Source organism: Somniosus microcephalus, chromosome 21 (assembly GCF_052327205.1).
Source record: "Somniosus microcephalus isolate GS21.2 chromosome 21, FLI_Smic_1.0, whole genome shotgun sequence".
Taxonomy (NCBI): Eukaryota; Metazoa; Chordata; class Chondrichthyes; order Squaliformes; family Somniosidae; genus Somniosus; species Somniosus microcephalus.
The window spans coordinates 12,953,991-12,981,575 of record NC_141007.1 but is presented as its reverse complement, the minus strand read 5'-3'; the positions used below and the strand labels follow the sequence as shown (position 1 = coordinate 12,981,575).

General features: G+C 54.5%; 1 protein-coding gene across 1 annotated transcript in view; it reads left to right on the top strand.

Moving 5' to 3' along the window:
- The window catches only part of LOC147102609 (unconventional myosin-XV-like), a 388,701-nt gene that overhangs the window by 156,855 nt on the left and 204,261 nt on the right, over positions 1-27,585 (top strand). The gene's annotated exons all lie outside the window — the stretch shown is intronic.

The window sequence follows — 27,585 nt, the reverse complement described above, 5'->3', positions numbered from 1 at the left end:
CGAGGCTCTCTCCGCCCCCCCCCCGCCCCCCGCGATTTCCCGAGGCTCTCTCCCCCCCCGCCCGCCTCCCGCGATTTCCCGAGGCTCGCACCCCCCGCGATCTCACGAGGCTGTGTGCTGGCGTCACGGGGGCCGTGCGCATGCGTGCCGGCGTCAAGGCGGCTGCGCAAACGGCCGTGCGCACGCGTGGTTGCCGTTTAAAAAAAAAGCCAGAGCGGGCTCTCGCGGGCGGGGCGGCGCATGCGCGGTCAGTGCCAGCGGCGCGAGGCGGCCCGCGGGGAGTAGGCAGGGAAACCCCGCGGGCTGGCGGCCGTTAGAGCGGGGAGTAGGCAGGGAAACCCCGCGGGCTGGCAGCCGTTAGAGCGGCTCACTTCGGGCCCCAACACCGTCAAACCTGAGAGGGGGAAGTAGAGAGAGACAGAGAGGGAAGAGGAGAAGGAGAGAGAGGGAAGAGGAGAAGGAGAGAGAGGGAAGAGGAGAAGGAGAGAGAGAGAGGGAAGAGAGAGAGATAGAGAAATTTTTGGAGCTTCAGGCCTGCCTGCAGCAGGCCTGGAGACCAGCACCGAGTCCCCCCTGCGCGAGGGTGAGGAGGAGGGAGGGGGGGTTGCTAAACACAATATAAAACTGAAATAAATTGTTAATTAATTCCCTAACACATAATTCAAATATTTACCTTAGTTCCCTAACACACAGAAAGTGTGGGGGAAAAAATTGTGGAAAATCAAGATGGCGGCCACTCACCTCGGTTCAGAAGGATAAGGCCCGCCCACACACGCACCGATTGGTCGACCGGTCAGGTCACCCAAGCGTAGGATTGGTCAATCGTCGAGTCACTCGACACTCAACTGTAGGAAGACCTCGACGTCACACGGTCGCTAATGAGATGCTAATGAGCGGAACGCTGAACGTTTTTGGGATACCGCGGGCGGGATTTTTGTCCGGCCGAAACGTAAATACGCCGATGACCGGTCCGGAATCGCAAGCTTTCTTTTGAGGCGACGCGCGCGTCGGTACGCTCTGTAACTTCCAAACGCATAGAGACCAGGCGGACAGACAGACAGACAGAAGAGCCGCTTTATATATATAGATAAAAAAATAATAGAGAAGATAATAGCAGATTGTGTTACTGGGTACTAGGTGAGGCAAATAGTATAAATGCATTCAAGAGGAAGCTGGATAAACACATGAGGGAGAAAGGAATAGCAGGATATGTTGATGGGGTAAGATGAAGTGAGGCGGGAGGAGGCTCGAGTGGCGCACAAGCACCAGCATAGACCCAATGGGCCGAATGGCCTGTTTCTGTGCTTCACATTCTGTGTAAAAATTCGACTTCACCTGACGAATGAGCAGCGCTCCGAAAGCTTGTGATTTCAAATAAAGCTGTTGGACTATAACCTGGTGTTGTGTGACTTCTCACAAAAAAAGAGATTCCATTCAAATCTCTCGTGTTGCAGCTCAACCTTTGAGATTTTATGAGGGGAGCGAGAATGGGTTTTCCCTCACTCATTGTCCTTTCCCGCTCCGTTAACTCCTGGTTAATGTTTAACTGACCTGGTGTGAAGTGACTAAATGACTCCAGTCTCTGGATTAAACATTTAACGGAGCTCTCACCTAGAACTCGCAGAACATCAAACACCACCCGCCCAAACCCTTCCGCTTTCAAATTAAATGTAAACAAGGCCTTGGCTGCAGGAGTCCTCAATAACAATGGCTGAGTGTGTCAGTGCCCCGCCCGGTCTGGGACTCAGCCACCCACACAAGGAAGGTCTCAGGGTCAAAGGTGCAATTGGTCTCAGTGCCATTGGGATTAACAGGCACCGAATCCTTCCCCAGATCGCCATCATCTGACCAACAGTGTCAGCCATGGCTCACTGGGCAGCAACTCGCCACTGAGTCAGACGGGCGTGGGAACGCCGCACTGTCGGAGGGACAGTACTGAGGGAGCGCTGCACTGTCAGAGGGGCAGTACTGAGGGAGCGCCGCACTGTCGGAGGGGCAGTACTGAGGGAGCACCGCACTGTCAGAGGGGCAGTACTGAGGGAGCGCCGCACTGTCAGAGGGGCAGTACTGAGGGAGCACCGCACTGTCGGAGGGGCAGTACTGAGAGTGCCGCACTGTCGGAGGGACAGTACTGAGGGAGCGCTGCACTGTCAGAGGGGCAGTACTGAGGGAGCGCCGCACTGTCAGAGGGGCAGGACTGAGGGAGCGCCGCACTGTCAGAGGGGCAGTACTGAGGGAGCGCTGCACTGTCAGAGGGGCAGTACTGAGGGAGCACCGCACTGTCAGAGGGGCAGGACTGAGGGAGCACCGCACTGTCAGAGGGGCAGTACTGAGGGAGCGCCGCACTGTCAGAGGGGCAGGACTGAGGGAGCACCGCACTGTCAGAGGGGCAGTACTGAGGGAGCACCGCACTGTCGGAGGGGCAGTACTGAGAGTGCCGCACTGTCGGAGGGGCAGTACTGAGGGAGCGCCGCACTGTCGGAGGGGCAGTACTGAGGGAGCGCCGCACTGTCAGAGGGGCAGTACTGAGGGAGTGCCGCACTGTCAGAGGGGCAGGACTGAGGGAGCACCGCACTGTCAGAGGGGCAGTACTGAGGGAGCACCGCACTGTCGGAGGGGCAGGACTGAGGGAGCGCCGCACTGTCAGAGGGGCAGTACTGAGGGAGCGCCGCACTGTCGGAGGGGCATTACTGAGGGAGCACCGCACTGTCGGAGGGGCAGGACTGAGGGAGCACCGCACTGTCGGAGGGGCAGTACTGAGAGTGCCGCACTGTCGGAGGGGCAGTACTGAGGGAGCGCCGCACTGTCGGAGGGGCAGTACTGAGGGAGCGCCGCACTGTCAGAGGGGCAGGACTGAGGGAGCACCGCACTGTCAGAGGGGCAGTACTGAGGGAGCACCGCACTGTCGGAGGGGCAGGACTGAGGGAGCGCCGCACTGTCAGAGGGGCAGTACTGAGGGAGCGCCGCACTGTCGGAGGGGCAGGACTGAGGGAGCACCGCACTGTCGGAGGGGCAGTACTGAGAGTGCCGCACTGTCGGAGGGGCAGTACTGAGGGAGCGCCGCACTGTCGGAGGGGCAGTACTGAGGGAGCGCCGCACTGTCGGAGGGGCAGTACTGAGGGAGCGCTGCACTGTCGGAGGGGCAGTACTGAGGGAGCGCTGCACTGTCAGAGGGGCAGTACTGAGGGAGCACCGCACTGTCGGAGGGGCAGTACTGAGGGAGCACCGCACTGTCGGAGGGGCAGTACTGAGGGAGCGCCGCACTGTCAGAGGGGCAGTACTGAGGGAGCACCGCACTGTCGGAGGGGCAGTACTGAGGGAGCACCGCACTGTCGGAGGAGCAGTACTGAGGGAGTGCTGCACTGTCGGATGGTCAGTACTGAGGGAGCGCCGCACTGTCGGAGGGGCAGTACTGAGGGAGTGCCGCTCCGTCGGAGGGGCAGTACAGATGGAGCGCTGCACTGTCGGAGGGGCAGTACTGAGGGAGTGCTGCACTGTCAGAGGGGAGGTACAGAGGGAGCGCCGCACTGTCGGAGGGGCAGTACTGAGGGAGTGCTGCACTGTCAGAAGGGCAGTACTGAGGGAGCGCTGCACTGTCGGAGGGGCAGGACTGAGGGAGAGCTGCACTGTCAGAGGGGCAGTACTGAAGGAGTGCTGCTCTGTCGGAGGGGCAGTACTGAGGGAGCGCTGCACCATCGGAGGGTCAGTACTGAGGGAGCGCCGCACTGTCGGAGGGGCAGTACTGAGGGAGCGCTGCACCATCGGAGGGTCAGTACTGAGGGAGCGCCGCACTGTCGGAGGGGCAGTACAGATGGAGCGCTGCACTGTCGGAGGGGCAGTACTGAGGGAGTGCTGCACTGTCAGAGGGGAGGTACAGAGGGAGCGCCGCACTGTCAGAGGGGCAGTACTGAGGGAGCTCCGCACTGTCTTTCGAATGTGACGTTAAGTCAAGGCCCCGTCTGCCCTTTCAGGTGGACTTTAAAGATCCCTCAGCCACTATTGTAAGAAGAGCAGTGCAGTTCTCCCCGGTGTCCTGGCCAATATTTATCCCTCAACCAACATCACTAAAACAGGTTATCTGGTCATTATCACATTGCTGTTTGTGGGATCTTGCTGTGTGCAAATTGGCTGCCGTGTTTCCTACATTATAACAGTGGCTACACTTCAAAAATACTTCATTTGCTGTGAAGCGCTTTGGGATGTCCTGAGGTGGTGAAAGGCGCTGGAGAAATGGGAATCCTTTCTTTTATTTCTGACGGACATTGCACGGGGTGTTGGAGTCGATCGAGAACAGGACGTCACGAGGCTCTGATCCCTTCCCTGTTTGAATCCCACTTACAGCCTTTGTCTAAGTTCAGGCATTCAGGCCGGGTGAGGGACTGAGAGAGTAATCAGCACCGACTATTTATCTATACGAGAACCCGTACCCCAGTGAGAGTCAGTGTCTGTGGAACCCGTACCCCAGTGAGAGTCAGTGTCTGTGGAACCCGTACCCCAGTGAGAGTCAGTGTGTGTGGAACACGTACCCCAGTGAGAGTCAGTGTCTGTGGAACCTGTACCCCAGTGAGAGTCAGTGTCTGTGGAACCCGTACCCCAGTGAGAGTCAGTGTCTGTGGAACCCGTACCCCAGTGAGAGTCAGTGTCTGTGGAACCCGTACCCCAGTGAGAGTCAGTGTCTGTGGAACCCGTACCCCAGTGAGAGTCAGTGTCTGTGGAACCCGTACCCCAGTGAGAGTCAGTGTCTGTGGAACCCGTACCCCAGTGAGAGTCAGTGTCTGTGTCACCCGTACCCCAGTGAGAGTCAGTGTCTGTGGAACCCGTACCCCAGTGAGAGTCAGTGTGTGGAACCCGTACCCCAGTGAGAGTCAGTGTGTGTGGAACCCGTACCCCAGTGAGAGTCAGTGTCTGTGGAACCCGTACCCCAGTGAGAGTCAGTGTCTGGGGAACCCGTGCCCCAGTGAGAGTCAGTGTCTGTGGAACCCGTACCCCAGTGAGAGTCAGTGTCTGGGGAACCCGTACCCCAGTGAGAGTCAGTGTCTGTGGAACCCGTACCCCAGTGAGAGTCAGTGTGTGTGGAACCCGTACCCCAGTGAGAGTCAGTGTCTGTGGAACCCGTACCCCAGTGAGAGTCAGTGTCTGTGGAACCCGTACCCCAGTGAGAGTCAGTGTCTGTGGAACCCGTACCCCAGTGAGAGTCAGTGTCTGGGGAACCCGTGCCCCAGTGAGAGTCAGTGTCTGTGGAACCCGTACCCCAGTGAGAGTCAGTGTCTGTGGAACCCGTACCCCAGTGAGAGTCAGTGTCTGTGGAACCCGTACCCCAGTGAGAGTCAGTGTCTGTGGAACCCGTACCCCAGTGAGAGTCAGTGTCTGTGGAACCCGTACCCCAGTGAGACTCAGTGTCTGTGGAACTGTACCCCAGTGAGAGTCAGTGTCTGTGGAACCCGTACCCCAGTGAGAGTCAGTGTCTGTGGAACCCGTACCCCAGTGAGAGTCAGTGTGTGGAACCCGTACCCCAGTGAGAGTCAGTGTGTGTGGAACCCGTACCCCAGTGAGAGTCAGTGTCTGTGGAACCCGTACCCCAGTGAGAGTCAGTGTCTGGGGAACCCGTGCCCCAGTGAGAGTCAGTGTCTGTGGAACCCGTACCCCAGTGAGAGTCAGTGTCTGGGGAAGCCGTACCCCAGTGAGAGTCAGTGTCTGTGGAACCCGTACCCCAGTGAGAGTCAGTGTGTGTGGAACCCGTACCCCAGTGAGAGTCAGTGTCTGTGGAACCCGTACCCCAGTGAGAGTCAGTGTCTGTGGAACCCGTACCCCAGTGAGAGTCAGTGTCTGTGGAACCCGTACCCCAGTGAGAGTCAGTGTCTGGGGAACCCGTGCCCCAGTGAGAGTCAGTGTCTGTGGAACCCGTACCCCAGTGAGAGTCAGTGTCTGTGGAACCCGTACCCCAGTGAGAGTCAGTGTCTGTGGAACCCGTACCCCAGTGAGAGTCAGTGTCTGTGGAACCCGTACCCCAGTGAGAGTCAGTGTCTGTGGAACCCGTACCCCAGTGAGACTCAGTGTCTGTGGAACTGTACCCCAGTGAGAGTCAGTGTCTGTGGAACCCGTACCCCAGTGAGAGTCAGTGTCTGTGGAACAAGTACCCCAGTGAGAGTCAGTGTCTGTGGAACCCGTACCCCAGTGAGAGTCAGTGTGTGTGGAACCCGTACCCCAGTGAGAGTCAGTGTCTGTGGAACCCGTACCCCAGTGAGAGTCAGTGTCTGTGGAACCCGTACCCCAGTGAGAGTCAGTGTCTGTGGAACCCGTACCCCAGTGAGAGTCAGTGTCTGTGGAACCCGTACCCCAGTGAGAGTCAGTGTCTGTGGAACCCGTACCCCAGTGAGACTCAGTGTCTGTGGAACTGTACCCCAGTGAGAGTCAGTGTCTGTGGAACCCGTACCCCAGTGAGAGTCAGTGTCTGTGGAACAAGTACCCCAGTGAGAGTCAGTGTCTGTGGAACCCGTACCCCAGTGAGAGTCAGTGTGTGTGGAACCCGTACCCCAGTGAGAGTCAGTGTCTGTGGAACCCGTACCCCAGTGAGAGTCAGTGTGTGTGGAACCCATACCCCAGTGAGAGTCAGTGTCTGTGGAACCCGTACCCCAGTGAGAGTCAGTGTGTGTGGAACCCGTACCCCAGTGAGAGTCAGTGTCTGTGGAACCCGTACCCCAGTGAGAGTCAGTGTCTGTGGAACCCGTACCCCAGTGAGAGTCAGTGTCTGTGGAACCCGTACCCCAGTGAGAGTCAGTGTCTGTGGAACCCGTGCCCCAGTGAGAGTCAGTGTCTGTGGAACCCGTAACCCAGTGAGAGTCCGTGTCTGTGGAACCCGTACCCCAGTGAGAGTCAGTGTCTGTGGAACCCGTACCCCAGTGAGAGTCAGTGTGTGTGGAACAAGTACCCCAGTGAGAGTCAGTGTCTGTGGAACCCGTACCCCAGTGAGAGTCAGTGTGTGTGGAACCCGTACCCCAGTGAGAGTCAGTGTCTGTGGTACCCGTACCCCAGTGAGAGTCAGTGTCTGTGGAACCCGTGCCCCAGTGAGAGTCAGTGTCTGTGGAACCCGTAACCCAGTGAGAGTCCGTGTCTGTGGAACCCGTACCCCAGTGAGAGTCAGTGTCTGTGGAACCCGTACCCCAGTGAGAGTCAGTGTGTGTGGAACAAGTACCCCAGTGAGAGTCAGTGTCTGTGGAACCCGTACCCCAGTGAGAGTCAGTGTCTGGGGAACCCGTACCCCAGTGAGAGTCAGTGTGTGTGGAACCCGTACCCCAGTGAGAGTCAGTGTGTGTGGAACCCGTACCCCAGTGAGAGTCAGTGTCTGTGGAACCCGTACCCCAGTGAGAGTCAGTGTGTGTGGAACCCGTACCCCAGTGAGAGTCAGTGTCTGTGGTACCCGTACCCCAGTGAGAGTCAGTGTGTGTGGAACCCGTACCCCAGTGAGAGTCAGTGTCTGTGGAACCCGTACCCCAGTGAGAGTCAGTGCCTGTGGAACCCGTACCCCAGTGAGAGTCAGTGTCTGTGGAACCCGTACCCCAGTGAGAGTCAGTGTCTGTGGAACCCGTACCCCAGTGAGAGTCAGTGTCTGTGGAACCCGTACCCCAGTGAGAGTCAGTGTTGTAAGGAGTGGAAAGTGGGGCGCAATACCTAGGATTTCATAGGATATACGGCACAGAAACAGGCCATTCGGCCCAACCAGTCCATGCCGGCGTTTATGCTCCATACGAGCCTCCTCCTGTCTTTCCTCATCTAAATCTACCAGCGTAACCTTCTATTCCTTTCTCCCTCGTGTGTTTATCCAGCCTCCCCTTAAATGTATCGATACTATTCGCCTCAACCACTCCCTGTGGTAGCGAGTTCCACATTCTCGCCACTCTCTGGGGAAAGAAGTTCCTTCTGAATTCCCTATTTGACTTTTTGGTGACTATCTTATATTGATGGCCTCTTGTTATGCTCTTCCCCACAAGTGGAAACCTTATCCAGATGAGTGACCTCCCGCACCCTGTCAGTACAGTGGGGCAAAGCGGTCAGAATGGCTCCTGATCCACACCCTCGCTCCTCCCACCTGCCCCAGTGGCTCTCGGACTCTGGGACTGACTGTGTCCCAGTAACAGCTGCAGATTGGCCGAAAGAATCTCACCACCAACGGAAGTTGCTGCCTTTTGCTCTGCAGGATAACAATAGGAGTCGTGGCTCCAAGGGACAGCTGTTTGGTGGGAAAGTGCAAACCCAGCCCCAAGGCCCAACAACAACTCCCATCCATACCCTGCCTTTATCGCAGTGAAACATCCCACGGAGCTTCACAGGAGCGTTATAAAACAAAATCTGACACCGAGCCACAGGGAGATATCAGGACAGGTGACCAAAAGCTCGGTCAAAGAGGTCGGTTTTAAGGAGCGTCTTAAAGGAGGAGAGAGAGGTGGAGAGGTTTAGGGAGGGAATTCCAGAGCTCGGGGCCCCGGCAGCTGAAGGCACGGCCGTCAATGGTGGAGCGATGGAAATCGGGGGATGCTCAAGAGGCCAGAATTGGAGGCGCGCAGAGATCTCGGGGGATTGTGGGGCCGGAGGAGGTTACAGAGAGAGGGAGGGGACGAGGAGGGCCATGGAGGGATTTGAAAACAAGGATGAGAATTTTAAAATCGATGTGTTGCCAGATCGGTAGCCGATGTAGGTCAGCGAGCACAGGGGGTGATGGGTGAATGAGACTGGGTGCGAGTTAGAATGATACAGCACAGGAGGAGGCCATTCGGCCCATCGTGCCTGTGCCGGCTCTTTGAACGAGCTCTCCAATTAGTCCCACTCCCCCTGCTCTTTCCCCACAGCCCTGCAATTTTTCCCCTTCAAGTATTTCTCCAATTCCCTTTTGAAAGTTACTATTGAATCTGCTTCCACCACCCTTTCAGGCAGCGCGTTCCAGATCACAACAACTCGCTGTAAAAACATTCTCCTCATCTCCCCTCTGGTTCTTTTGCCGATTATCTTCAATCTGTGTCCTCTGGTTACCGACCCTCTCGCCAGTGGAAACAGTTTCTCCTTATTTATTCAATCAAAACCCTTCATTATTTTGAACACCTCTATTAAATCTCCCCTTATCCTTCTCTGCTCGAAGGAGAACAATCCCAGCTTCTCCAGTCTCTCCACGTAACTGAAGTCCCTCATCCCTGGAACCATTCCAGTAAATCTCCTCTGCACCCTCTCCAAGGCCTCGACATTCTTCCTAAAGTGCGGTGCCCAGATTCAGATCACTCCGCCCTGGCCCAGCCCCCACACGCGTGCACAGAGACTCACGTGATCAGCCTGTGCAGTACAGAAAGTGTGCTGTGGTCGCCAGCCCTCAGCTGCACACGCTAAGGCGGGCGAAGAGAGCAGCACAAACCACAAAGGTCTCTCTCTCTCTCTCGCTCTGTCTCCTCCTTTAAGACGCTCCTTAAAACTACCACTTTGGCCGAGCTTTTAATCACTTGACCGAATATCTCCTTATGTGGCTCGGTGTTAAATTTTGTTCTATAATCGCTCCTGTGAAGCGCCTTGGGACATTTTACTATGTTAGAGGTGCTGTATAAATATATAAGTTGTTATTGCTGTCATAGGAACAGGAGGAGGCCATTCAACCACTCGAGCTGTTCCGCCATTCAATTAGATCACAGCTGATCTAAGTTTGAACTTATTTGTGTTGTGTAAGGGCATTAATGGTTACAGAACCAAGGCGGGTAAATGGAGTTATGACACAGATCAGCCCTGATCTCACTGAAAGGAGGAACAGGCTCAAGGGGCTGAATGGCCTCCTCCTGCTCCTATCTTCCATTTTCCTCTCTCCCCTCTCCAGCTGTTTCAATCTTAAATGTGAAAACATTCGAGTTGTGTATTGGCTCGTGGGTGACGAGTGAGGCGCACGAACATCACGCTCACCATCGCACAGTTCCATCGGGCAATGCCAAGGGCCCCGGCCTCCCCACAGCCTCCAGGTACGGCAAAGAAACCGCCGGTCACAGAAAGCCAGAGGCGCCGCTCTCACGGGAGATCAGCTGTGAGGGGCCGCGAGTCGGTGTGTTCGGGGAAGCCTCCCCTTTGTCACCTCCTGAGCAGGTTCCAGGTCTGACTGGAGAGCGGAGAGGCCTCTTCACACTCAGGCACAGCCTCATCTGTCCCATATCACACTAGTCACTACACTTTCAAAGGACTTCGCTGGCTGTGAGGTGCTTTGGGACGTCCTGAGGGGTCGAAAGGTGCTGTGGAAATGTCGGTTGGCCACAGGCAGCCTGGCCGCCGCCACCCCATTCTGAGGAGTCACGGGTTGCTATTGCACCAGGGGGTGAGGCACCGTTTCAGACTGTGTTCATTGCTTTACGACATGGAGACATCACGCCTCAAAGAGAGAGAGTGTGAGAGAGAGAGAGAGAGAGAGAGTGTGAGAGAGAGTGTGAGAGAGAGAGCGAGAGAGTGTGAGAGAGAGAGTGTGAGAGAGAGTGAGTGTGAGAGAGAGAGTGTGAGAGAGTGTGAGAGAGTGTGAGAGTGTGAGAGAGAGAGAGTGAGAGAGAGAGAGTGTGAGAGAGTGTGAGAGTGTGAGAGAGTGTGAGAGAGTGAGAGAGAGTGAGAGAGAGTGAGAGAGAGAGAGTGAGAGAGAGTGAGAGAGTGAGAGAGTGAGTGTGAGAGAGTGTGAGAGAGTGAGAAAGTGAGAAAGTGAGAAAGTGTGAGAGAGAGAGAGAGAGTGTGTGTGAGAGAGAGCGAGAGAGTGTGAGAGAGAGAGTGTGAGAGAGAGTGTGAGAGAGAGAGTGAGAGAGTGTGTGAGAGAGAGCGAGAGAGTGTGAGAGAGTGTGAGAGAGAGTGAGCGTGAGAGAGTGTGAGAGTGCGAGAGAGAGTGAGAGAGAGTGAGAGAGAGTGAGAGAGAGTGAGAGAGAGTGAGAAAGTGTGAGAAAGTGTGAGAGAGAGAGAGTGTGAGAGAGAGAGTGTGAGAGAGAGAGAGAGAGTGTGAGAGAGTGAGAGTGAGAGAGAGTGTGAGAGAGTGTGAGAGAGTGTGAGAGAGTGAGAGAGAGTGAGAGAGAGTGAGAGAGAGAGAGAGAGAGAGTGTGAGAGAGAGTGTGAGAGAGAGTGTGAGAGAGTATTGCCGAGAACAGACTTCAACAACAACACAATTCATGAGATAAATGCCAGCATAGCAAGCGACTGCGAATCAAAACACAACGTGCACCTGGCCCAACACCCCACCCTCGATGAGGAATGTCTTTACGACCACGTCCACATCCAAAGGAAAAGAATATCGATCTTTGCTAAAGCCCTGAAGGACGTCGCTTTTAACCGGGTCCATACCCAGACTCCAAGAGGACCCCCCCCCCGACCACCAGAGATCAGCGGGGTACATATCAGGACCACTACAAAGACCACCACCACACCAACCGAGACCAGAGAGGATCCCCATGCACAACAACATCAGACCTGCACCACTCCTGTCCCACAGGGGAACAGGACCGCTCCCAGCCAGACAGAGGGAGAGATGCACAGGACGTGCGCAATACCTCAGACAGAGACAATCCATTAAGAGACAATAAGCAGATGTGCAGCAGCATCTACTTCCGCCTTATGGATCAAGGACTAATTAATAGAAAGAACTGTAACCAAATAGTATTAACTTTTATAGACAACTGAGATGATCTTTTTTTCCCACACTTAGACACGACAAACACGTACCACTCTTTAACCTATCATAGTAAAAGATCAAACTTAACATGAAATCCTTATGTATTTCGACCTGGAATATCCAAGGTCTACGCTCTTCGGTGCTCGACGTGAAGAGTAGGACCCCAGAGTTCATAGATGAAACTAAAGATCTAGATATTATCATTTTACAGGAAACTTGGTATAAAGGAAAAGGACACACTGGCTGTCCCCAAGGGTACACTGAGCTGGTGGTCCCCTCCAATAAATTACCAAGTGTAACCCAAGGCAGAGACTCCGGAGGCATACTGATCTGGTTTAAAACAGAACTTAAGAATTACATCAAATTTATAAAAAAGGGCGAAAACCACATGTGGCTCAAAATTGAGAGGGAGATTATCTCTAACACCCAAGATGTTTACATTTGCGCACTTTATATCCCCCCAATGGATTCCCCGTACTTTAAAGAGGACACCTTCTCCAACATAGAGGGGGAAATTATCCAATACCAGGCCCAGGGGAACGTGTTGATCTGTGGGGACCTCAATTCAAGAACGGGCGAAGAACCAGACTTCACCAATAATCAGGGAAACAATTACGTATTCGGGAATAACCACTTTGATATCCCATCCCTTCCATACAGGCATAACTGCGACAAGCAGACAAATACCAACGGAAAACAGCTCCTACAGCTCTGTCGAAGCCTGGGTCTGTACATTGTCAATGGTAGGTTCATAGGAGACCTCCGAGGAAGATCGACCTATTGCTCACCTCTTGGCTGCAGCACAGTAGACTATATGATTACAGATTTGGACCCATCCTCTTTCAGAGCATTCACAGTCAAACCACAAACAACACTGTCAGATCACAGTCAAATTACTATGTATCTCAAAAAGACAGAAACAAACAACATAGAAACACAACCCAGTAAACTGTACAACACCAAAAAACCGTACAGATGGGCCAAAAACGACACGGAAAAATACCAGAAAACAATTAGCAATGCACCAACTCAAGCTCTCTTGGACACCTTTCTGGATAACATATACACTCACGATAAAGAAGGCGTAAACCGGGCAGTAAATAACCTAAACAATATTTTCGATAATTTGGCAACAAGTGCAAACTTGAAAGCTCGCAAGAACAAACCCAAAACAAAAAACTATGAAAAATGGTTTAACCCAGATTGCCATAACACGAGGAAAAAACTTAGAAAAATATCAAACCAAAAACACAGACATCCAGAAAACGAGGAATTACGCCTTACTTATTGTCAGACACTAACACAATACAGAAACACACTCAGAACCAAAAAAGAGCAATATATTAAGAATACACTCAGCTCCATGGAGGAATCCATTGATTCCAATTGTTTCTGGGACAACTTGAATACACTACACAAAAAACAACACGACGAATTGGCCATTCAAAATGGGGACACATGGGAAAACCACTTTGAAAAATTATACCAGAAAAACACACTAAGACCAGAGCAACACCAAATATGCAAAAAACTGGAAAAGCTAGAAATGGCCATAAAAGATAACCAAAACCCGCTAGACTCCACAATAACAGAAAAAGAACTTTCTGAAAAACTCAAGGACCTGCGACCAGGAAAAGCTTGCGGGACAGACGGCATACTAAACGAGATGATTAAACACACAGACGACAAAATGAAACTGGCTATCCTAAAACTCTTCAACTTGGTTCTGAGTGTCGGTTACTTCCCTGATATCTGGAACAAAGGACTCATAACGCCCATATATAAAAGTGGGGACAAAGTCGACCCAAATAACTATCGAGGCATCTGTGTAAACAGTAACCTGGGGAAGGTATTCTGTAGCATCATAAACAAAAGACTTATAAACTTCCTTGAGGAGCACAATGTCTTGAATAAAAGCCAAATTGGATTCCTGCCAAACTATAGAACATCAGATCATATCTTCACCCTACAGACCCTAATTGACAAACACGTTCACCATAACAAAAGCAAAATCTACGCATGCTTTATAGATTTCCAGAAGGCTTTTGACTCCATCTGGCATGACGGTTTATTCCTGAAACTTATCGAAAGCGGGGTAGGGGGAAAAACACATGATTGTTGAGATACCGCGGCAAACGTGGGAGTCGAGACCAGAGCTATTGAACACACAACTGCTTTATTCCAACCACATGACAAACAGGAACTAGAAAAGCCCACGCATCCACTTAAATACTTCCCAGACAGGAAGTGCTCCCGGCAGCCTGTCCCTGCGGGAAACAAGTTGCTGGAGGAAAGGGCCCCCGGCTGGGGGCTTCTGCTTAGACTGTCTGTGCCGCCGTGAGCGGATTATGTCCAGTGGTGGCGTGTCGCCACAGAGCTCCCCCCAGAATCCGCTTAGGAGGAGTGGACGAGTCGTGACGGTGGTCTAATGGTTCTGCTGCAGCGGCTCTGAGTGGTCGCCGGTCTGGTTGGTTGGGTCGGGAGGTTCGCCGCCGGCTGTGCTGGCTTGCCGGGGGGACGGCCTCTAGTTGGAGGATGGGCCACGGGGACCTGTTCCCCTGGTTCTGTGTGTGCTGGTTTGAGCCGGTCGATGGAGACTGTCTCGACCCTGTCGCCGAGTCGCAGCTTGAAGACCTTGTCCCCGGTTTGTAGTACCTCGTACGGACCGTCGTACGGGGGTCGCAGGGGCCCGCGGTGCGCGTCGTGTCGCACGAAGACGAAGCGCGCCTGCTGTAAATTTGGCGGGACGTGAGGTGCGAGTTCGCCGTGTCGGTTGACCGGAAGTGGGGCGAACTGCTGAGCGGAAGAGAAAGAGTCGAGCCGCTGCTGTTCGGCCGACCAAGGCTTGGTAGGCTCCGGAAGGAATTCGCCTGGGACGCGCAGCGGTTGTCCGTAGACTAACTCCGCTGCCGAGGACTGGAGGTCTTCCTTGACCGCGGTGCGTAGGCCGAGTAGCACCCACGGTAGGCGGTCAGTCCAGGTACTGTCCTGCAGGCCGGCGCGGAGTGAGGCCTTGAGTGACCTGTGGAAGCGTTCACAAAGTCCGTTGGCCTGCGGGTGGTACGCCGTGGTGCGGTGGAGCGTCACCCCCAGGTTGCGTGCTGTGGCCGTCCAGAGTTCGGAGGTGAACTGGGCGCCTCTGTCGGAGGTTATGTCGGCCGGTACGCCGAACCTCGCAACCCAGGTGTTAACGAACGCCCTGGCGATGTCAGCTGTGGTGGTGGAGGTCAGCGGCACTGCCTCAGGCCAGCGTGTGTAGCGGTCGACCATCGTGAGGAGATAAGTTTGGCCTTGCGATGGCGGCAGGGGACCGACGATGTCGACGTGTACGTGGTCGAAGCGGCGGCTGGGTACCTCGAAGTCTCCCAGGGGTGCTTTGGTGTGCAGCTGTACCTTAGCCCGTTGGCAGGCGAGGCAGGAGGTGGCCCAAGTCCGAACATCTCTGCTGAGGCCGCGCCAGACGAAGCGTTTGGAGAGGAGTTTGACGGATGCGCGGGAACCCGGGTGAGAGAGCCCGTGGAGCGCGTCGAAGACGCGGCGGCGCCAGGTCTCAGGGACGACCGGCCTGGGTTGGCCGAGTGAGACGTCGCACGTGACTGCCGTGGCTTCGGGCCCGTGCGCAACCTTGGCTAGGCGTAGCCCTGGCAGGCTGGTAGCCGCCGAGAGGAGGTCTGGGTCCGTGAGCTGGGCCGCTGCTAGTTGTGCGTAGTCGACCGCGAGGTGATTCGCACAGACGGCGGGACGGGAAAGGCAGTCGGCGACCACGTTGTCTCTACCGGAGACGTGCTGAATGTCCGTAGTAAACTCGGAGACGGCCGCGAGCTGGCGTTGCTGCCTAGCGGACCAGGGTTCGGTGTGCTTGGCCATCGCGTATGTGAGTGGCTTGTGGTCCACATACGCAGTGAAGGGGCGGCCTTCCAGGAGGAACCTGAAATGCCGGACCGACAGGTGGAGTGCGAGAAGCTCGCGGTCGAAAGTGGAGTATTTGACCTCCGGGGGGCGCAGTTGGTGGCTGTAGAAGGCAAGTGGCTGCCACGCGCCATTGACCCACTGCTCGAACACGGCCCCGACCGCGTGGTCGGAGGCGTTGGTGGTGAGCGCGACCCGGGCATCGGCCCTCGGGTGCGCGAGCAGAGTGGCGTCGGCGAGCGCGTTTTTGGTGGCGTCGAAGGCGGCTGCCATGTCAGTGGTCCAGGCTACGTCCATCTTGCCGGATTTTCCTCGGAGGGAGTCGTATAGGGGCTTCATGAGGGCTGCGGCTCTGGGGATGAACCTGTTGTAGAAGTTCACCATCCCGAGGAACTCCTGGAGGCCCTTGATGGTTGTGGGGCGGGGGAATTGCTGGACGGCCTGCACCTTGTTGGGCAGGGGGACGGCCCCAGCAGGGGTGATATGGTGACCGAGAAAATCGATCTCGGTTAGGCCGAATTGGCACTTCGCCGGGCTGAGGATGAGCCCGTGTTGGGCTAGGCGCCCGAACAGGATGCGAAGGTGTTCGAGGTGTTCCTGTTTGGAGGAGCTGGCCACGAGAATGTCGTCTAGATAGACGAATAGGAAGTTCAGGTCCCGGAGGACTGAGTCCATAAGGCGCTGGAAAGCCTGTGCTGCATTCTTGAGGCCGAAGGGCATCCTCAGGAACTCGAACAGGCCGAATGGGGTGGTGACGGCCGTTTTGAGGATGTCCGCGGGGTGTACGGGGACTTGGTGGTAACCGCGCACCAGGTCGACTTTGGAAAAGACGGTTCGTCCGGCCAGTCGGGCCGAGAAGTCCTGGATGTGTGGCACCGGGTATCGATCAGGGGTGGTGGCGTCGTTGAGGCGGCGGTAGTCCCCGCAAGGGTGCCAGCCTCCGCCGGGCTTGGGGGCGATGTGGAGGGGCGAGGCCCAAGGGCTGCTGGAGCGGCGGATGATGCCGAGTTGTTCCATGTTGGTGAACTCGGCCCGCGCGATTTCCAGCTTGGCCGGGTTGAGTCTGCGGGCGTGGGCAGAAACTGGGGGGCCGGTGGTGGGGATATAGTGTTCCACACCATGCTTGGCGGCTTTGGCCGAAAAGGTCGGGTTAGTGAGGGCGGGAAACTCAGCTAGGAGTGCCGAGTAGTCGTCCGTGGCTCTGGCGAGGCAGTAGGTCGTCAGGCCGGCCGAACGGGCCGGGGTAAAGGCGCCGGGGATGGGGGCCATAGTGTTGATGTCGATGAGGCGGTGCCTCGGAATGTCGACAAGGAGGCCGTGGGCGCGTAGGAAGTCGGCGCCGATGAGTGGGCAGAGGACCTTGGCTGTGAGGAACTCCCAGCGGTAGCGGCGGCCCGCGAGGTCGAGCGTGACCATGCGGGTGCCATATGTGCGGATTTCAGAGCCGTTGGCTGCAGCCAGTGTGATACCCCGTGTGCCGCGTTGGATCTCGAGGGCGGAGGCGGGGGTGATGCTGTGCTGGGCCCCTGTGTCGCACAGAAATCGGCGGTTGGTTCTGTCGTCAGTGACGTACAGTAGGGGCTCCTTCTGCCCCGCGGCCATCGCGGGGGCCGGTGCGGGGGGGGGTTTGAAGGAACACGGTGGCGTGCAGCGTTGAGCCATAGCGCCAAAACGGGTGTGGTAGTAGCAGTGACCCGGAGTGGTAGGGCGGTCGGGCCTAGTGGCCCGGGAAGACCGCGTGGTCGTTGCCGTGAGGTCGGGCGCAACGTCGCGAGCGGCCTGTGCAGAGAGCAGCCGGTCGGCCTTTTCGGCTATATCATTCAGGTCCGTGGAGTCAGACTCCACAATGAGCGGGCGGATGCTGGCGGGGAGCTGCCGAATGAAAAGCGTGCGAAAAAGGGCGCCGGGATTTTTGTCGTCTGAGAGGGACAGCATGTGGGAAAGCAGATCTGATGGTGAAGCGTCACCAAGGCTGGGGAGGTCCAGGAGTTGGCAGTGGCGCTGGTAAGAGGACGTTTGAAATGTTTTAAGTAGCGCAGCCTTCAGATGTTCGTACTTGCCCTCCGTTGGTGGATTCTGCAGCGCTGCCCAAACCTTGGGGACTGTAGCGTAGGTGAGCGAGGCGACGAGGTAGTCGTACTTCGTGGCGTCGACTGTAATGCCTTTCAGCCGGAATCTGGACTCAGCTTGAACGAACCAGGCTTCGGCGAGGTTCTCCCAAAAGTCTGGTAATTTAACCGTGACTGTGTTTGTATCCGCCATGCTAGCTTAGGATTCGTCCTGAGCGTCGGGGTCACCAGTGTTGAGATACCGCGGCAAACGTGGGAGTCGAGACCAGAGCTATTGAACACACAACTGCTTTATTCCAACCACATGACAAACAGGAACTAGAAAAGCCCGCGCATCCACTTAAATACTTCCCAGACAGGAAGTGCTCCCGGCAGCCTGTCCCTGCGGGAAACAAGTTGCTGGAGGAAAGGGCCCCCGGCTGGGGGCTTCTGCTTAGACTGTCTGTGCCGCCGTGAGCGGATTATGTCCAGTGGTGGCGTGTCGCCACATGATGTAATTAAATCAATGTATACAAACAACAAATGTGCAGTTAAAATTGGAGACAAACGAACAAAATACTTCCCACAGGGGCGGGGGGTGACGCAGGGCTCGCCAATCTCACCGACACTCTTTAATATTTACATAAATGAATTGGCAAAACTACTTGAACAATCTACAGCACCCGGCCTCACCCTATATGAATCCAAGGTTAAATTCCTCCTCTATGCAGACGACCTGGTTCTGCTGTCACCAACTAAGGAGGGTCTACAGCAGAACCTGGATCTGCTGGAGTCGTACTGCCAGACTTGGGCCCTGACAATAAATCCCAAAAAAACCAAAGTCGTTGTGTTCCAGCAAAGATCCAGACCTCAGGGACCCAAAATAAATTTCACAATAGGAACAACCAAAATTAAACAAACCACTAACTACACATACTTGGGCTTAAAAATCAGTTCTACGGGAAACTTCAAACTGGCTGTGAATGAACTGAAAGAGAAAGCAAGAAGGGCTTTCTATGCCATTAAAAAATCAATCCAAATAGAAATCCCACTTAGCATTTGGCTAAAAATTTTCAAATCAGTAATTGAACCAATTGCACTCTATGGCAGTGAGGTATGGGGACCGCTAACACAACAAGAATTTGCAAAATGGGACAAACACCCAATTGAGATCCTACATGCAGAATTCTGTAAAAGTATCCTCCGGACTCAAAGGAAAACAGTAAACAATGCATGCAGGGCAGAACTAGGCCAATACCCATTAATAATCACTATCCAAAAAAGAGCCACCAAATTTTGGAATCACCTACAAATGAGCAACCCCCAATGCTATCACTACGACGCCCTGAAATGCCAAGAGCTGACCATAAAGAAGAATACCCTCAGTCAACTAGTCCTGGGACTCAGTGAAGTAACTACTAACACTACTAACAATAACCAGCCCCAGGACAGTGACAGCGTAACACAAAGAATTCGACCCAACACAATCGTCGCTAAGCAAAAGGAAAAATATCTGACATATTGGGCAGAAACAACAAAACCCCAAAGCAAACTCAATTGCTACTTGGCCCTAAACAGACAATACAACATGGCTGATTACCTGACCATGGTAAAGGACAGCAAACTGAGAAAAATCCTGACAATGTACAGACTTAGTGAACATAGCCTGGCGATCGAAAAAGGTAGACACAGGCAGACCCGGCTACCAAGGGAGGACAGGATATGCTCTCACTGCAGTCAGGGAGTGGTGGAGACAGATATGCACTTCCTCACAGCTTGTAGAAAATATCAGGGCATAAGGGAGAATTTCTACCCAAAATTTACAAAAATATGCCCGGAATTCAGAAAATTGAATGACGACCAAAAACTCCCATACCTACTAGGGGAAGAGAGAAGTTGCATAACACTAGCGGCACACTATGTTACAGCTTCCAATAAACAGAGGGACAACCACTAAAGATAAGAGTATATATAAATTATATGAATGTATATTTATACACTCAGGGATATATCTGTTTATACACTGTATGGATAGATCTGTATTTTTGTGAACAAACATGAATGTTTTCCAATGCTTTGGCAACATAAGATGTAACTTGTCATGCCAATAAAGCGATTTCAATTGAATTGAATTGAATTGAGAGAGAGTGTGAGAGAGTGTGAGAGAGAGAGTGTGAGAGAGAGTGTGAGAGAGAGAGAGAGAGAGAGAGTGTGAGAGAGAGTGTGAGAGAGAGGGTGAGAGAGAGAGAGAGTGTGTGAGAGAGTGTGAGAGAGAGTGAGAGAGAGTGTGAGAGAAAGTGAGAGAGTGAGAGAGAGTGAGAGAGTGAGAGAGAGTGAGAGAGAGTGAGAGAGAGAGAGTGTGAGAGAGAGTGTGAGAGAGAGAGAGTGTGAGAGAGAGAGTGTGAGAGAGAGTGTGAGAGAGTGTGTGAGAGAGTGTGAGCGTGAGAGTGTGAGAGAGAGAGAGTGAGAGAGTGTGAGAGAGAGAGTGTGAGAGAGAGAGTGAGAGAGAGTGTGAGAGAGAGAGACAGAGAGTGTGACAGAGAGAGCGAGAGTGAGAGAGAGAGAGAGTGTGAGAGACAGTGAGAGAGAGTGAGAGAGTGTGAGAGAGAGAGTGTGAGAGACAGTGAGAGAGAGTGAGAGAGTGTGAGAGAGAGAGTGTGAGAGAGTGTGAGAGACAGTGAGAGAGAGAGTGAGAGACAGTCTGAGAGAGTGTGAGAGGGAGAGTGAGTGTGGGAGTGTGAGAGAGAGACAATAAACCCGCAAAAAACCAAAGTCCTTGTGTTCCAGCAAAGATCCAGACATCAGGGACCCAGAATAAATTTCATACTAGGAACAACTAAAATTGAACAAACCACTAACTACACATACTTGGGCTTAAAAATCAGTTCTACGGGAAATTTTCATCTGGCTGTGAATGAACTGAAAGAGAAAGCAAGAAGGGCTTTCTATGCCATTAAAAAATCAATCCAAATAGAAATCCCAATTAGCATTTGGCTCAAAATTTTCAAATCAGTAATTGAACCAATTGCACTCTATGGCAGTGAGGTGTGGGGACCACTAACACAACAAGAATTTGCAAAATGGGACAAACACCCAATTGAGATCCTACATGCAGAATTCTGTAAAAGTATCCTCCGGACTCAAAGGAAAACCGTAAACAATGCATGCAGGGCAGAACTAGGTCAATATCCATTAATAATTACTATCCAAAAAAGAGCCACCAAATTTTGGGAAACACCTAAAAATGAGCAACCCCCACTGCTATCATTACGAAGCCCTGAAATGCCAAGAGTGGACCATAAAGAAGAATACCCTCAGTCAACTAGTCCTGGGACTCAGTGAAGTAACTACTAACACTACTAACAATAACCAGCCCCAGGACAGTGACATCGTAGCACAGAGAACTCGACCCAACACAATTGTCACTAAGCAAAAGGAAAAATATGTCATATTGGGCAGAGACAACAAAAACCCAAAACAAACTCAATTGCTACTTGGCCCTAAACAGACAATACAACATGGCTGAATACCTGACCATGGTAAAGGATAGCAATCTGAGAAAAACCTTGACAATGTACAGACTTAGTGAACATAGCCTGGCGATCGAAAAAGACAGACACAGACAGACCTGGCTGACAAGAGAGAACAGGATATGCTCTCACTGCAGTCAGGGAGTGGTGGAGACAGAGATGCACTTCCTCACAGCTTGTAGAAAATATCAGGGCATCAGGGAGAATTTCTACCCAAAATTCACAAAAATATGCCCTGAATTCAGAAATTTGAATGACGACCAAAAACTCCCATACCTACTAGGGGAACAGAGAAATTGTGTAACCTTAGCGGCACACTATGTTACAGCTTGCCATAAACAGAGGGACAACCACTAAATCTGAAAAAAAGAGTATATACAAATTATATGAATGTATATTTATACACTCAGGGATATATCTGTTTGTACACTGTATGGATAGATCTGCGTTTATGTGTTCAACCATAAATGTTTTTCGATGATGTACCTTGTCATGCCAATAAAGCGATTTGAATTGAATTGAGAGAGAGAGTGAGAGGGAATGTGAGAGATAATGTGAGAGTGTGAGAGAGACAGAGAGAGGCAGATACAAGAAATCCTGGCAGCCTAGAGAGAATAGAATATGCGATCAATGTCTGGCTGGCGAGGTTGAAACAGAAATGCATTTCCTCCTAAAATGCGAAAAATTCAACACATCAAGAAACATATTATTCAACAAGCTAAGCCAAACAACCCCAGATTTCAAGGAATTGGATGATCTGTCAAAATTGAGATTAGTCCTAGGAGAAGGAGACAGACCACACCTTGGGGCCAAATATGTAACAACATGTCACAACCTGAGGACTGTTTAAAATTAAGACTGTTTAAAATTAATATTGAACGTACCAAATGAAGTACAAAGACTGTTTAAAATTAATATTGTTTAAAAGTAATATTGTATGTACCCAACAAATGTCAAATCGATTGACACCTACAGAATGTTAGAAAACTGTACCTTTTTGCAATGTAAGCTTTGGCAATATGGTTCTCTGTAAACTTTCATGCCAATAAAGCATTTGAATTGAATTGAATTGAATTGAATTGAGAGAGACAGAGAGAGAGAGACAGAGACAGAGACAGAGAGAGAGAGAGAGAGACAGAGAGAGACAGAGAGAGAGAGAGGGAGACAGAGAGAGATAGAGAGAGAGAGAGAGGTAGGGAGACATAGAGAGAGGAGTTTTCTTCACAGCGACTTTACCGACACTCTCTCTCTCTCTTGACATTTATTTCATCGCACTTTCTAATTGGGCGTGGAGTCTGGATGGGTTGGGCCTGGGTTACACACAATGAGGACATTGTGGGCCCAGGGAGACAGACTGGAGCAAGGGCCATTTGCCAAGGTGCTTCACTGCATAATCCCGCCTGCCATTAAACCAAATCTCGATGTGTAGAGCTGGAACCTTATAAAACATTACTTTCTCCCTCTGTGTTGAGGAAGCTTTTCTTTCCCTCAAGAATAATATCCCCGCCCTCCTACTCTTCTTTTGGAGGGGGGGGGTGGGAGAGAAAGATCGAAGTGATCTAATTAACATGCGTGTCCATCTGCACTCGCATTGTAACACAGGGAGAGCAGTCAAAGCAAGTGAGACGTGCTCTGTGGGCCTCAGACGCAGGGATCAGTCACACAGTATTAATCTGAGGCCCAACAATAGGTCTCAAAGTGCGACCGAACTCCAGCTGTCAGCCAGTGAAAGAAAGAGAGAAAAAGCAGCTTCAGCGTTGGAAGCGTCGGGGGCAGGTTCTGCCGAGTGGTGTGGCTTGGCTTTCAGTCATTGAAAGAGGCGCTTGGGCCCTTTGTCTGGTAATTGCTTCTGGGCCCCGAATTTGGGGCAGCAGTGAGGGTGGAGGCTGGACATGGGAGAGCGAGCGACACAATGCGCAATCCCCACACGCAGCAGATGGCACAAAGCTGCCTCGGGGGAATGGAAATCAAAATGTTTGTAGATCCACAAGTGTTGTTTTCCTTTAACGATTCATCCTCTAATGAATTCGACTCCGAGGCCCTGAGTTTCACTCCCCCTCCTCCTCCCCCTCCCCTCTCCCTCCCCCTCGCCCTCCTCCCTCTCGGGTGGATGTAAAAATCCCGCAGCACTATTGGAAGAGCAGGGGAGTTCTCCCCGGTGTCCTGGCCAATATTTATCCCTCAACCAACATCACTAAAACGGATTATCTGGTCATCATCACATTGCTGTTTGTGGGAGCTTGCTGTGCACAAATTGGCTGCCGCGTATCCTACATTACAACAGTGACTACACTTCATAAGTACTTCATTGGCTGGAAAGCACTGTGGGACGTCCGGTGGTCGTGAAAGGCGCTATAGAAATGCAAGGCTTTCTTTCTATTCTTTTGTTGAAAAGATTCTCCTTCCCGTCACGTGATGGGAACGCTCGGCTCTTCTGAAGCATTCTCACAATCTCAGGGAAGATAATCTGAACAAACCCATTTATTTGCTGGAAGTCATCCCAGCCGTTCTCTCAACCAACCCGCCCAACACCGCAACCCGCCCGACACCGCAACCTGCCCGCCCGACACCACAACCCGCCCGACACCACAACCCGCCCGCCCAACACCGCAACCCGCCAACACCGCAACCCGCCCGCCCGACACCGCAACCCGCCCGCCCGACACCGCAACCCGCCCGCCCGACACCGCAACCCACCCGACATCGCAACCTGCCCGCCCGACACCGCAACCCGCCCGACACCGCAACCCGCCCGACACCGCAACCCGCCCGCCCAACACCGCAACCTGCCCGCCCAACACCGCAACCCGCCAACACCGCAACCCGCCCGACACCGCAACCCGCCCGACACCGCAACCTGCCCGCCCGACACCACAACCCGCCTGACACCGCAACCTGCCCGCCCGACACCGCAACCCGCCCAACACCGCAACCCGCCAACACCGCAACCCGCCTGCCCGACACGGCAACCAACCCGCCCGACACCGTAACCTGCCCGCCCGACACCGCAACCTGCCAACACCGCAACCCGCCCAACACCGCAACCCGCCCGCCCGACACCGCAACCAGCCCGCCCGACACCGCAACCAGCCCGCCCGACACCGCAACCAGCCCGCCCGACACCGCAACCCTCCCGCCCGACACCGCAACCCACCCGCCCGACACCGCAACCCGCCAACACCGCAACCAGCCCGCCCGACACCGCAACCTGCCCGGCCGACACCGCAACCTGCCCGCCCGACACCGCAACCTGCCCGACACCGCAACCTGCCCGACACCGCAACCCGCCCGCCCGACACCGCAACCCGCCCGCCCGACACCGCAACCCGCCCGCCCGACACCGCAACCCGCCCGCCCGACACCGCAACCTGCCCGCCCGACACCGCAACCTGCCCGCCCGACACCGCAACCTGCCCGCCCGACACCGTAACCTGCCCGACACCGCAACCCGCCAACACCGCAACCCGCCCGCCCGACACCGCAACCAACCCGCCCGACACCGCAACCAACCCGCCCGCCCAACACCGCAACCAACCCGCCCGACACCGCAACCTGCCCGACACCGCAACCCGCCCGCCACCGCAACCCGCCCGCCCGCCACCGCAACCAACCCGCCCGACACTGCAACCAGCCCGCCCAACACCGCAACCCGCCCGCCCGACACCGCAACCAACCCGCCCGACACCGCAACCAACCCGCCCGCCCAACACCGCAACCAACCCGCCCGACACCGCAACCTGCCCGACACCGCAACCCGCCCGCCACCGCAACCCGCCCGCCCGCCACCGCAACCAACCCGCCCGACACTGCAACCAGCCCGCCCGACACCGCAACCTGCCCGCCCGACACCGCAACCTGCCCGACACCGCAACCCGCCCGCCACCGCAACCCGCCCGCCCGCCACCGCAACCAACCCGCCCGACACTGCAACCAGCCCGCCCGACACCGCAACCTGCCCGCCCGACACCGCAACCTGCCCGCCCGACACCGCAACCTGCCCGCCCGACACCGCAACCTGCCCGCCCGACACCGCAACCTGCCCGCCCGACACCGCAACCTGCCCAACACCACAACCCGCCAACACCGCAACCCGCCAACACCGCAACCCGTCCGCCCGACACCGCAACCAACCCGCCCGACTCCGCAACCTGCCCGCCCGACACCGCAACCCGCCAACACTGCAACCCGCCAACACCGCAACCCTCCCGCCCGACACCGCAACCTGCCCGACACCGCAACCCACCAACACCGCAACCCGCCCGCCCGACACCGCAACCTGCCCGACACCGCAACCCGCCCGACACCGCAACCCGCCCGACACCGCAACCTGCCCACCCGACACCGCAACCCTCCCAACACCGCAACCCGTCCAACACCGCAACCAACCGATCCAATAGCCTTCATAGAATCACAGCACAGAAGAAGGCCGTTCAGCCCATCGCACCTGTATTGGTACCAGCTCTGCTCTACACTCATTCCCCTGCCCATTCCTCGTATCCGGTTATATTCTTCAAATCCTTATCCAATTCCTTTTTAAAGAGAGGGACCTCGCTTACTCTTCCCCTGCCCCTCAGGAAGGCCAGTTAGAAAGAAGAAACTTTGAAGAAGAACATCTTGACATCATTCAGGGGTTGGCTTCTGCAACACACCGTTGGGTTGGGAACTAAAACAAAATCAAATCATCCAGGGGCCCCTGCTCCTGATCACAAGGGAGTGCAGGGACCCTGGGAGAACATGTATGTGTTTGTACACGGGTGTTTGAGACATCAGCTGGCAACATGATCAGCTGTGATGACCCCTGAGGTTGAATGTCACGCTCTAGGCTCACAGGTGGGCACCTAGCACCAGCAGAGCAACAACCCAGTGTCCGTCAGCACCTTGGCGAGAGGCAGGGAAGGGAGGCAACGGGAGCGAAGGGGAAGGGAGGGGAGCCGAGAAGAGGGGAGAGGAGGGAATGGAAGGAGAGGGCATGAGGGGACAGGAGGGGAGTGGTGGGGAGGAGAAGGGGTGGGGAGAATAGGGGAGGGCATGGGATGGGAGGGGAGGGGAGGAGAGGCGAGAGCAGAGGAGAGGAAGGGAGGGAAAGAAGGGAAGTGGAGGGGAAGGGAGGGGGTGGAGGGAGGGGAGGGGGGAGGGGAGGGGAGCGGAGGGATGGGAGCGGAGGGATGGGGAGGGATGAGGAGAGGAGCGGAGGGATGAGGAGGGAAGGGGGAGTGAGGAGAGGGATGAGGAAAGGAGCGGAGGGAGGGGGAGGGGAGCGGAGGGAGGGGGAGGGTGCGGGAGCAGCAATGGAAAACCACAGCCAGACGAGAGAGAGCAGGAGGAGCCGATCGATACAGGTTCTCGACAACTTTACAAGACTTTTACTTACAGACAAACCTCGGTACCATTGGGACTCCGGTTACATTGGCCACCATTGGAGCAGTAATCCGAGGGGACATAGCACCTCAAACCTGAGAGAGACAGAGAGAGGGAATCAGCTGCCAATAACTAACAGCATCCTGCAATCCACAATCCTTTCTGAGCGAGTGTCCTTTTCACTTGTTCCCCACCCACTCACTCAGCGAGTGAAACCAGTGGTAACACCTGTCTGGGAGCTTCCCAATCACTTCAAAGAGATTTCTCCCACTGGGATGTCTGAGGTGATGTAAAGGCTCCTCTTAAATCTCAACGGATGAAAGTGTTCCTTTAAAATAATTCTTTCCCACAGACACCGACGTGCACTGGGGTACGAATACCCGTGGAACCCGTACCCCAGTGAGAGTCAGTGTGTGTGGAACCCGTATCCCAGTGAGAGTCAGTGTCTGTGGAACCCGTACCCCAGTGAGAGTCAGTGTCTGTGGAACCCGTACCCCAGTGAGAGTCAGTGTCTGTGGAACCCGTACCCCAGTGAGAGTCAGTGTCTGTGGAACCTGTACCCCAGTGAGAGTCAGTGTCTGTGGAACCCGTACCCCAGTGAGAGTCAGTGTCTGTGGAACCCGTACCCGAGTGAGAGTCAGTGTCTGTGGAACCCGTACCTCAGTGAGAGTCAGTGTCTGTGGAACCCGCACCCCAGTGAGAGTCAGTGTCTGTGGAACCCGTACCCCAGTGAGAGTCAATGTCTGTGGAACCCGTACCCCAGTGAGAGTCAGTGTCTGTGGAACCCGTACCCCAGTGAGAGTCAGTGTCTGTGGAACCCGTACCCCAGTGAGAGTCAGTGTGTGTGGAACCCATACCCCAGTGAGAGTCAGTGTGTGTGGAGCCCGTACCCCAGTGAGAGTCAGTGTCTGTGGAACCCGTACCCCAGTGAGAGTCAGTGTCTGTGGAACCTGTACCCCAGTGAGAGTCAGTGTGTGTGGAACCCGTACCCCAGTGAGAGTCAGTGTCTGTGGAACCCGTACCCCAGTGAGAGTCAGTGTCTGTGGAACCTGTACCCCAGTGAGAGTCAGTGTCTGTGGAACCC